The sequence below is a fragment of the Labeo rohita genome, chromosome 1 (genome assembly GCF_022985175.1).
Source record: "Labeo rohita strain BAU-BD-2019 chromosome 1, IGBB_LRoh.1.0, whole genome shotgun sequence".
Taxonomy (NCBI): domain Eukaryota; kingdom Metazoa; phylum Chordata; class Actinopteri; order Cypriniformes; family Cyprinidae; genus Labeo; species Labeo rohita.
Genome location: NC_066869.1, coordinates 19,823,136 through 19,835,931, shown reverse-complemented (window position 1 = coordinate 19,835,931; position 12,796 = coordinate 19,823,136).

The following is a 12,796-nucleotide window of genomic DNA, read 5'->3' as shown; positions in this document are numbered from 1 at the left end:
ATTTTTTTCATTTAGTACTGCCCTTCAGAAGCTATAGAAGATACTTGCATGTTTCCCAGAAGTCAAAATAAGTTCAGTTTACCCTGATCTTCAAATTCAAAAAGTTTTCACCCCCTTAATGCATCAGTGAGCGTTTGAACCTTCTGTAATAGTTGAATTTGAGTCCCTCAGTTGTTACATTACATTGCATTTTAAAATATATTCAAATAGAAAACAGTTCTTTAAAACTGTAATAATATTTCACAATATTACAGTTTTTTTTTTTTCAAAGTTATTTTAATAATACCAATGCAATCAAGTTGAGTGTTGCACATCTTTTTAACAATCTATGAGGTCCTTGAAAAGTGCTGTTTAGAGAAAAGTATTGCTGTACTGATGTTACAAGAGGAAATTGCTTTTGGTCACTGAAAGAACTTCATCAACATACTGTTCTCCACTCTTTCAAAAAAATGAAAATAAATAAAACAAAAATAAAACATTTTCATATTACTTCCTGTCTTTTCCTTGACACCATGCATCAGTTCTGTGCTCTGACCAGCAGCGATGATGAAGTAGAAAAACCAAGCGGATGTTAATCCTGACATTAATTTTACTCTATACACTGTCATCACAAATATGCAAATCATTATCATCTCATTTCAGAATTTCTGTCAGTATAAAATGTTTGATTCCTGAAAAGCAATTTTATTAGGTATAAATGTCCATTAGTCTAATAAAGAAAACAGGACTTATAATTTCCCCACATTGATTTCCACCTGAGAGAAAAAAAAATGGTTTTAGACATTGATGGGCTTTTTTCTTTAGTTGCAAGCAGTCAGGTACACCAAGGGAGGCTAATTACCACTGTAACAATAGGAAATAACTAAATGGACTCATAATGACTTACATTCAAAGTAAAGACAATGACCTGAACCTCATCATCCAATCTAACCATATACTGCAGAGTGAGATGAGAGATACCACAATTCAACCATCTGCCCAATCAGATCAGAGCAATCAGCTTCCTAAACCATTCGGCTGAGGCTCATTTCGTACCTTTTAACCTCTCCTTGCTCCCCAGGCTTGGCTTTTAGTATGACAGACAAAGTGTGTAGGGAGTATCTAATGGAATGGACCCAGCGGGGTGCAGGCTGCTTTTGGGACTGAGCCTAATGTCAGGTGAACAGGAATATGCAGTAAGGCAGAGAGTGAGCGACCCAGGATACTCTGCTCTTAGTGAGGAAGAAACATCAGGTGGAGACCAAAAATGGTGCTACGGTGTTGATTTCTTAGCAGCTTCTTTCTGTTTTACCCCCTTTTTTGTTGTTTTTACTCTAACATCTTCATGCCTTCCTTCTATCTGCAGTTTCACTTAATACATATAATCATTCAAATGTTTGGGACCAGTAGGATTTCTCGAAAAAAGTCTCTTATGCTCACCAGTGCTGCATTAATTTGATCAAAATGTAGTAAAACAGTGAAATATTATTACAATTTAAAAGATCTGTTTTCTATTTGAATATATTTTAACATGCAGTTTATTCCTGTGATGCAAAGCTGAATTTTCAGCATAACTTCTCCAGTCTTTACTATCACATGATCCTTTAGAAATTATTCTATTATGCTAATTTGCTGCTGGAAAACATTTCTTACTATCATTAATGTTGAAAACAGTTGCAATGCTTACTTTTATGATTTTCTGATTAACACTGAATAACACATTTTTTAAAAAGTAACATTATAAATATCTACACTTAATGCTGTTGCTGAATAAAGAATTTCATCTGTTTCTAAATATTAAAATAATCTGTTTTGAATTAAAATTGGTTTAGCATTAATTGAAAGGAAAAGATTTTGCTAAGAACATTTGATTTCAAGCATTTTAAGCAATCAAGTTTAGATTAGCACTGTACATGTTAAAGCCCACTATCATTATGCACTTTTTATTCTTTCAGATCATAGTTTTCAGAATTCTCTGATCTTCCAGTTTAAAAATAGACTATCATAGCCATTACCTGAGAAGTGCTAAAAGAACTATTCCTCTTTTCAATTTTACTTCTCAGCATGACTAAAATGATAACAGTCTAAAACTAGTAGGATGGGACTCGCAGTCCTCATTTTGTTAACAAAATGTACTTAATGGCTATTGTGGAATCACATTTCAATGGCTGAAGTGATTGGCCTGATATTAGAAACCATTTTATTACATGAATGTTTATAGTAGTGATGTTAATTTGTAATTCAGAAAGCTCCCTGATAATACTCTGTAATCTGCAATGCAGTAACAGTGCCCCCTTTTGAGTGGAGAGGCCCTTGATCTGTAACCTTAAAATAGACCACGAGTCTGTGGGTGAGTGTGTGCGCTCCTATAGTTTCTGTAAGGCTTTTATGAATATCAGCCAGCGAGAAATGCTTGAACCAGCTCAGAAATACTTAATATCCTTTCCTTTCTGGAGCAATCTATTCATTTTGAAACTTTCTTTAACCGTTTAAAATTATTAAGTGGAGAAAAGCAAATGAGTTGATAGCCTCTCCTCATCTACGGATTCAAGTGCTGCAACCTATCTGTAATACAGTACAGTATGCATTAAATCTACTTTGCAAAACCTGTCAGTCTACTTCCTCCTAAACGATCGTGTTTAGCAAACCAGCTGAGCAGACAGCAACTCCACAGCGACAGGTGATACTAACCGTTGGCACAAACAAATAAAAACATCACGTATACCTGGGATGTGTGACAAGTCGCTAGCCAAAGCATCCCAGAATTCCTAGGATCTTGGGAGCCTGCCAAAAGATGTCAATCATCTGTAAACCAATCCAACATGAGAGTCGGAGGGTTCCAGGGATCATATTCTGGTTGGTTTGGGATCTATGGATCTGCACGGCACCAAGCGGCCTTCAGCGATTACTGAAGTCAAACATCAACCATCTCACGTTAACTTCCCTCTGATGAAAGCGATAAAACCTTTCAGGGAGTCAATAATGAGAAAATGCAACCAAGAGAGCCAGTGTTTTACAATTCCACCTGTGTCGATGGGTCTGACCAATTTAAAGTGTTGATTATCTTTATGGAGTCTTACAATATGTAACCCTCAAACTCACTTTTGAATGATTTTGAAAATGTCCTATAGTGTCACCCGCATCCTGTAATACGCCATGAGTCAACATCACCAGTTTCAATTACGACAGCAATGGAAATGTTCTGTCTGCAGGTTACCTGATTGAAGTCTCTTGAGTCGATGTGTATCTGATGCGATATGATGTACCTCAGGGAGGGTACTTGAAGAGAGAAGAGTGTCTCGCAGATCAGAGATATCACTGATCCCATAATAATCCCATGATAATCCTACTGTGAGACAGCACTTAATCATCCTGTTTGTAATGTGATATGGATTAGGCCATTAGCTATCAGCATGGCCACTAGACTGACACGCCATATGCACTAATACAAGCCAAACAGCTAGGAATTGAGCCGTTGACACAAACTGGGCTTTAGTCAAACCACCTTTTTCAAACGCTCATCTTACTGCAAGACAGTGTTAACATGCCTCTCTAAAAACAATCTCCAAATGTTAATACAATAAACAAAAGTACTCAAACTGGGGATCAACAATAGAGGTGAGATTAAATACTGCTGATTACTGTATATGAAGTACCTTTTAAAAGTTTATAATATAATATTGTGAAATATTCTTACAACTGAAAACAGATGGTTTTCTATTTTAATGCATTTTTGAATATAATACATTTTGAAATGTAATTTATTCCTGTGATGGCAGAGCTGAATTATCAGGAGCCATTATTCCAGTCTTCAGTGTCACATGATCCTTCAGAAATCATCATACGCATCATGGCGCATCATTAATGTTAATAATAGTTGTGCTGTTTACATTTTTTTTAATGGTGAACAGTTTTTGAACAGTATCATTTTGAATATTTTTATAAAAGTCTCTTCTGCTCACAAAGCCTGCAATTATTTGATCCAAAGTATGGCAAAAACAGTAAAATTCTGAAATATTTTTACTATTTAAAATAATTGTTTTCTATTTGAATATATTTGAACATTTTTAGGATCATTACTCCAGTCACATGATCCTTCAGAAATCATTCTAATATTCTAATTTACTGCTCAAAAAGCTGAGTAAAATTTTTTCAGGTTTCTTTGATGAATAGAAAGTTCAGAAGAACAGCATTTATCTGAAATAGATGTTTTTTGTATCATTATAAATGTCTTTGTTACCACTTTTGATCAGTTTAAAGCATCCTTGCTAAATAAAAGTATTAATTTCTATAATTTCTTTATCAAAAAAATGTGTGTATATATATATATATATATATATATATATAGCTTTTGAATGGTACAGTGAATAATGTTACAAAACCTTGTTTTATTTCAGATAAACGCTTGGATAAAATGTTTGGATCTTTCCATTCATTACAGAATTTTAAAAAAAAATGTACTCTTTAAATATTGATAACAACAATAATAATACAAATTTTTCTTGAACAGTAAATCAGCATATGAAGGATCATGTGACACTGAAGACTGGAGTAATGATGCTGAAAATTTAGCTTTGATCACAGGAATAAATTACATTTTAAAATATATTCAAATAGAAAGCAGTTATTTTAAATAGAAAAAATGTTTCTCAATATTACTGCTTTTGCTGTATTTTGGACCAAATAAATACAGGCTTGGTGAGCAGAAAAAACATTATTACTGTTCAAAAACCTTTGATTGGTAGTGTATATTTCTGTGATACATTGAATAGAAAGTTCAAAAGAAGCATTATTTTGTAAAATTATAAGTGGCTTTACTGTCACATTTGAAAACTTGTTCATTTCTTTAAAAAAATCTCACTCACTGAGATTTTGAATAATTGTGTAATTAATATAATTTAATCACAATAAATGAGTTATATACTTTTTTACACAAAATTAATTAAAAATTCATTAAAAATGCAATTATCCATTGACAGGACTGTCAATAAATCATAACAATTTAATAATAATTTTAATTAAAATATAATTTAATTAAAGGGATAGTTCACCCAAAAATAAGCATTCTGTCATTAATTATTCACCCTCATGTTGTTCCAAAGCCGTAAGACCTTCATTCATCTTGGGAACACCAATTAAGATACAAGGTTGAACCACTCACATGGTTCAACCTGTCATGTCACATGGACTATTTTATCAATGTCCTTACTGCCTTTCTGGACCTTGAGCATTGTAGTTGCATTGCTGTCTATGCAGGGTCAGAAAGCTTTTGGATTTCATAAAAAATATCTTAATTTGTGTTCTGAAGATGAACAACGGTCTTAACACTTTGGAACAATATGAGGGTGAGTAATCAATGACAGAGTTTTTAGTTTTGGCTAAATAACCCCAAATCCAGAGTGGGTGATTATCTCAAAATTGCCAAATACAGTCTAATTAATCAGCCTAGATGATATATATAAGTCCATCATTAGTAACAATGCTGAAAAATGAACTGTCCATGAATCTACGCACTGTGTATATCCGAAAACAGGTTTGTTTGTTTATGTGAGTGACTCCCTGCAGTAAAAGCCTTTAATTTGACCCGTATTGTTCCTTTAATTCACTATACCTTCACACGAGCGTGAGTGTCCCTTTCTTCCCGTCTGCCGCATAGCCACAGGGCAACTTTCATCCCGGATCAGGTGACTGAGTAAACTTCATCACGTATGATCTCTGCAGCAGAGTAACCCACGAGATGATCCTGCACACACAAAGACACACACATTTAAACTCAATAACACACAATTCTTAAGTTTTTCCCCTGCTTGTGTAGAGAAAATTACTATTTGAGAAAGCACGATGCAATCACAATATAACGCAAGGACACTGGTCTTCACAGAAATCATCCCGTGTTTGTGGAAATACATTCTTCTGCTCACCTTTAAACACCTGACCTACAGCTGTATTCACTGGACTGATACAAAAGACTCCCTCAGGTTCTTCAGAATAGTTCTTATTATGTGATATAGTGAGATCAGAGAGACCTCGGTGAGAAACGGAGAGTTTGTATCCTAATGACTCTGCCCTGTGGTGACCTCTGGCAGCAGGGCTCAAATACATAAATTCTGCATATTGTGCTGATGAATTGAGTTTTTCTTTAAAGAGCAAGCCTGGTCGATAGTGGTCATTCGCACCATGGTCTGAATGCCGCTCAAGGCTATGTTCCTGCTCCAAATGAGAACAAGTAGTTGATAGGGTCAATGCGCACACACATTTCTTTTTATATATTGTGTTAGATATATGTGTGTCGGTATGAGACTGTACTTCTTTTCACCTAAAGAGGCACCTCAACCTTGTGCAATCTTCGCTCTTTTGATTCGAGAGCAAGATATTCCCGAACAAAGAACTGTCACCCATTTTCTCCATTAGAAACTTGCAGTGAAAACAAGTCTTTGACTGAGAAGACATCCTTCAAACAAAAAACAACGGCAGAATTTGCAAGGTTAACAGACCTGGAAAAGAAAAGAGACCGAACAGACCGAAAGCCCAATTTACGTGGACTGTGCTCATGGCTGTCTCTTTTTCTCGAAGGAGTGCATGCAGCGGTTTGCTTTCAAGGCAAAGACACTAACAATAAGCTGTTGGACTGTAAACAAAAATGCGACGTTCCAAAAGGGTCACGGCCTGAGGAAACGTAACAGAGTCTTAATTGTCCCTGTAAACGGGAATATGTTCCTCTATTTTGCGAGTCAACACACACACACAGCATCAGACTGTCGTGTGGGATGTTCAAGGAGCTCTGAGTGCTATCCTGTTTACACTTTCTCAGATGGGACCCCGAGCACCTGGTAATTAAAATTGCTAATCATGCACAATTACCCATCCAAGCTCCCCACTCCGAAAGTGGCCTCTCACACTCTATGGAAGTGTGGGGTAAAGGGGGAAGAATGTTAGTCATCTTTTGATTAGCGTTCTGTGGCAGGAGCACCTCTCACCGCAGTTTTGTCTCGCGGAGCAGCCACCGCGAAGTCATCGACAAAAGAGAGACGAACATCTGCTAGAGGTTGTCCGATGTTGCCAAGACCACCAGGCCAGGTGCAGATTTTACTGAGAGAGCTCGTTCCAGGGGAAAGGAGCACGTGGCGGCACCCTTGCAGGGCAAACATCCCGACGTCGTCACCTGTTTCTTTGTGTGTCACCAGCTGAGCGTGCAGGATCCACAGCTGCCTCCAACCCAAATCCCCTTCTTGTGTTTGTTTTGCTTCCAAAACGAGTCACCTGTTTTAAGTTGGTCACCTCAGGGCCTGTTTGTAATGGAAACCATTATTTGAACAGAAAACATATATGCAAACATCACTTCTGTGCATCATATTCTAGTTAATACAGTCAGTCAATATTTTTTAAGTTGGGGATAACCAACTTAACTTAATTTTTATTGTAATTATTAACACTGCTTTTATGAATATACATAGTGCTGGGTGGTAACTGATGACATCTGCACTATGTAATCAGATTACAAAAATTAAGTAATAGTAATTGGATTATATGCGACCCTGGACCACGAAACCAGTCATAAGTCATAACTGAACACATCATCATGAACTTACATCATCTAAACGCAGGAAATATAAACTTTCCATTGATGTATGTATTGATTGTTAGGATAGGACAATATTGGGCCGAGATATAACAGTTTGAATATCTGAGGGTGCAATCAAAATATTAAGAAAATCACCTTTAAAGTTGTCCAAATGAAGTTTTTAGCAATGCATATTACTAATCAAAATTTAAGTTTAGATATATAATTACGGTAGGAAATTTACAAAATATAATCATGGAACATGATCTTTAGTTAATATCCTAATGATTTTTGGCATAAAAGAAAAATGGATCATTTCGACCCATACAATTGCTATAAATATACCCGTGCTACTTAAAACTGGTTTTGTGGTCCAGAGTCACATATTACATTTTAAAATGCTCATAAGATTACAGTTACTTTTTATGGATTACATGATTACATATTATTCATAAAATGGCAGTAAATAATTCAGAGTTTACTGATTCTCCAGAATCCTTTTTTTCTCTCTCTTTTAATGTTTCGTCTCCAAAAATCTTATTGTGTGTCATACCATTTATGTTTATGCTTTTTACTATTTTCACCATATAGAATGGCCATGTAAGTATTTTTGCAATCCATGCTTCCGAATTTGCAAAAAAGCTATGGTAGGTAAACAAGTTAAGTAAAAAGTAGTCATATACATTACATAAAACAAGTAACCTAGATCAATAACGGACTACAGTTTGTAAGTAATCTACCTAGCACTATATATAATTTTTAGAATATAGATGTACCGTATCCACCTTATTTTTCCCATAAAGCTTGGCTTATTGGCCTTTCGTAAATTTTACAGGTCTGGCTTTCCGGTCTCATCTGCATCATGCTATTTTTAGCAGTACAAAACAGCTTGTTTTGCTGCTTTATGTTGCAAACTGGTGTGTCTTACAATATTATTTTAATGTATTATAATAATTTTGAACATACTGGTTTGTAGTGCAAACAGTTTTACCGTTTACTGCACTTTGTTATTCCTCCCCTTATTTTCCTATAGCGGCTAATGAACAGGAAGTCTCGCCCATAGGCTTGCCTTGAAGAATAAGGAGCATCTAGTTGATCTAGCATTGAGTTTTATGATTTTATATGTTCATATAAATGTATTTACACACACACACAAAATATTTAAAAGAAATCTTTACACCCTCCCATCTTTACACACACAAAAAGATGTCAACAGCCTACATCAAAAGTACATGAAGGCATACTTGTAATGTAAAAATAAATGTAGAGTTTAAAGATCCCTATAACCTTTCGTTCTGACTTTTCTTTTGGAGAGGTTCAAGCTTTAATTAGGGGGGTCAGAGCCTTCCAAAATGCATCCTGGTTAGGGGCAGTCCACGGAGTAATTAGCAAGCTAGTCGGCGAGGGCCGCGGAAAACAATCGCCCCTGCTGTTTGCTCAAGTTCGAGCCCGTTGAACTGACTTAATTGGCCGTGTAATAATGTCGACCTGAGGAGGGCTTGCGTGAAAGGGCTGTCCCGGTTCCCACAAACCCCGGGGCCAGCGCCAATCTAGCCCCGTGCTGAAAGACTGACGGGAAGAAAAGCGACACCGTACAATGCCTCGCTCCGCTCGCTCGGGCGGGTGAAGGATTTCGCCGTCTAATTAGGCGCGCCCTGTTTCCATAGCCACACACGGCCCAGCAGGCCTGCTGCGAGCGGACCATGCCGAGCACCGTGGGTAGTCAAACTCAGACCGGTCGCTGATTAGGGTATTGTTCCCGTGTTTATCATCGGGGATGTTAATTACTTCGACGAATGATCGTTATTAATGAATTTCAATTGGACGTTGTTTCGCTCATATTAGGCTTAAATGCGTAAAATCCAAGGTGCAACGTCGGAGGCCCTTTCGTTATGTCAGTAATTAGAGGACTGGTTTATATGCTCACAACAAACAAAAAATGGGTCAGTTCATCTTGGTGAGCCATGGATAAAATTACAGGAAGATTTAGTATTTTAATTATAGGTTTTACTGTAAATGTGTCCACTGTCATGGATCTGCATGATTCAGAAACACACTACATTCAGACGTGTTGATGGCTGGAAGATAAATGCTAAAAAAGATAAAAACCTTTGGAAATAAATTCATTGAATTTCATTATCTGAAATTATGACATCAGTTACTATGATGTTTACCTATGTGCTTACATTATAATAGTGGCACTCAACATTGTGAGCAATCAGCATTTCTTTTCTTTGTAAAATAATCATTTTACAAAGAAATCATAACAAACAAAGGTTTCTTGTCTTTCTGTTCATATCTAGCACATTACATGTCTCCGAGGCTGGAGTGGTTGTCAGGAGCAGAGCGTCCTCCACTGGCAATGCCGGAAAACATGTTTTGACTGAAAGAGAAACCGCCTGTTAGCTCAATCGTTTTACAGATCAATAACAGGTAGTTATGCGTTATATAAAGCAGACTGTAGCCTATATGTCTCTCATACATTGAGAACACTGTCAGCGCAGATTGTTATTGACAAAACCAGCAGCTTTAAATAAAGCCGTCTGTCAAAAATAAATCTATTTTATTAGGACTTCCAATGAGTAAACATTCAATCATACTTTGAAAATATCATACAGTGTCTGTGTCAATTAAAAAAGCCAAAACAATCTGTTGTAGCACAGACTTGTTCTTTTTATTTGCAATATTCCTCCAGCTGGATTTCATTTTCTATATTCGTCTTTAAAAACACTTACGTGTTTTGGCCCTTTAATATGATGAATATAACAAAGCGTATTACTCTTTTGATATTCAATCTTCTAAAGTCTGCTTATGCAAATAGTGGCTTTCAAATCAAGATGGCTTTCAACTTGATCCATCCTTGCTTTTGAAAGTGATGTCTGTAATCCTCTGATATAATTTATTGCAATACATGCATGTCCTTCTTCATCAGAAGAGAACCTCACGGACACTCTTTAAAGACCAAATGAAGGTGTATTTAACATAGACTAAATAAAGTCTTTGATAAAGCAGTTTAAAAATGATAAACCGGCCTCTGGTTTGAAAGAAAAATCACTTAGATGTAGACCAGCGGTGGATTTGTTTATGCAATATTAAAAAATAATAACAATTCTAAAATCACAACCAAATTTCAGTCAAAATTTTCTTTCGTTTGCAGCGTTGTGGTTCATGCCACAGTTTATCTTGTCTGCTTTAAGAGTATAACAAGTATCGGTGAGCTTGTTCAGCATCTCTATCAGCACACTTCAAAACTAACGAGAGAAATCTAGGAACACTATTAAATGAAATTTCAGAGCAATTTGTTCTTTTATAATAAGAGGTTAAGAGGGGAGCGTTTGACGACTCACTTGCCCTTTCTCTCATTTTTTCTCGATCCTTCGCTTTGCTCTCTGCCGCATTCATTGCTCAAGGTCAGCGCTGGAGGCAACTGTGAGGTTACGACTGTGACGGCAAGGTCAGAATCTTCACTGTCGTTTGACATGCTTTCTGCCACGGAAATGCAGGGGTGAAGATGGGGCGAGTGGAATGAGCCTGCTGCATGTAACCTGACATTTTTAAATAGGTAGGAAAAATACTTTCACAGTCCTTGACTTTCTTTGCATTTACAGCATTCTTAACCAATGGCCTTACATACATGCATACATAAATATAAATATACACACAAATACACACAGAAGGGGGATTGTAAATTAGCAGAGAAAGAGCTTTGTTTAAAATCCATTCACCAATAAACTGGATGAAAGGTTTGCAAATTGTAAATGTTTACCAAAATTCCTTTCCAGGAGCCAAGGTGGTCCCCACTCAAGTGTCATCACATCATGACATCCAACTCAAATCAAGTACGAGGTCTTCAGCAGCACCTCAGTGTGTTCTGGACCGTTGAAAGACATTTTAAATCAATAATGAACCAAACCATCTAGTGCTGCCAGAGAGAGCGCAAAAAGTTAAATGACTCATAAATAATCTTAGCAAATAACAGCAATTTCAGATCTAATAGAGCGATTTCACAAGTCCATGAGCATGGCTGCACACACACATTTACACACATCTAAGAACACATAAACGTACACTCCATTAAACATTTTGAATTAAGACTTAGTCAGAGGATTACAACTTCGAGACACCTCCAGCAGTGTCTGTGGGCAGCAGTCTTTATTTATCCTGATTTAGTTTAATTTAATTAAATGGTCAGTTATGATATTTTGACACTTACCTGTTGAGTGTTGACTAGAGGATATATCAGCATGATACATGACAATATTATTACAACCTGGTTTTCAGCAATACTTGGTAAAATTATGATATTTTTATGTGGGTCTATTAAAGTAATATCACACAGCTATTCAGTCGTAGAAGCCGCAGGCAACTTTTTCCAATTTTCAGTACTGCAGTATTATTTGCAAGAGAGATATTGCTTTTACACAACAGTTAATACTTTAACTTTCATACAAGTAATTAATATAAAGTATATATTCTTCTCCGTCAATGAAAATAGTTCAACTACTAGAAGCCAAGGATGTGCACTGCCATGTAACGAGTAAAAACTGGTCTGGAACCACGTCTATGAGTGGAGCGGAGCGACACGGATCGCGCTCAAAGCGTTCTGCAATCGCTCTGTTCCATGAGCTCCACTCCGGGTTTTATCTTTACATATGCTCGGTTCAGACTACACGATTTTAACCCGACTTTAAAACGATCTGCTGGACGTAGAATGTCGTGGCAATTCCTAAACGACATTGAACGTCGGGACGCAAGAATCAATCGTTTCATCTCGTGTAATTTCGCGACAGAAAACGCAAAAAGACTTTTTTCAGCATCAGTATTATTTCAAGAGGGCATTCACCGGCAAAAAACAGTTTTTTTTATGTTTTACCATCTATTATTTTTAATTATGAACACACTTTGTAGTGCAAATAGTTTTACCGTTTACTTTACGTTGTTATTCTTCTGCTTATTTCTCTGTAGCTGTTAATGGACCGGAAGTCTCGCCCATAAGCTTACCTCCGCATTGACGAATAAGGTGGAAACTTAAAATAAGAAGACACAGATACACCTATATTTATCCAAATCCACAAATAAGCCATCATGTTTTGGATTTTGCGATATAATACTGCTATGTCAAAGTTTATGATGAATGAAGCTTCTCTCTATTCTCTCTAAAACTCTTGGCTGTATTCTGACTAAATAACATTTATTTTAACTGTGAAAGATTAAATGTTAAATGAATACATGTTTGCAAGTGGAAACATATATCAA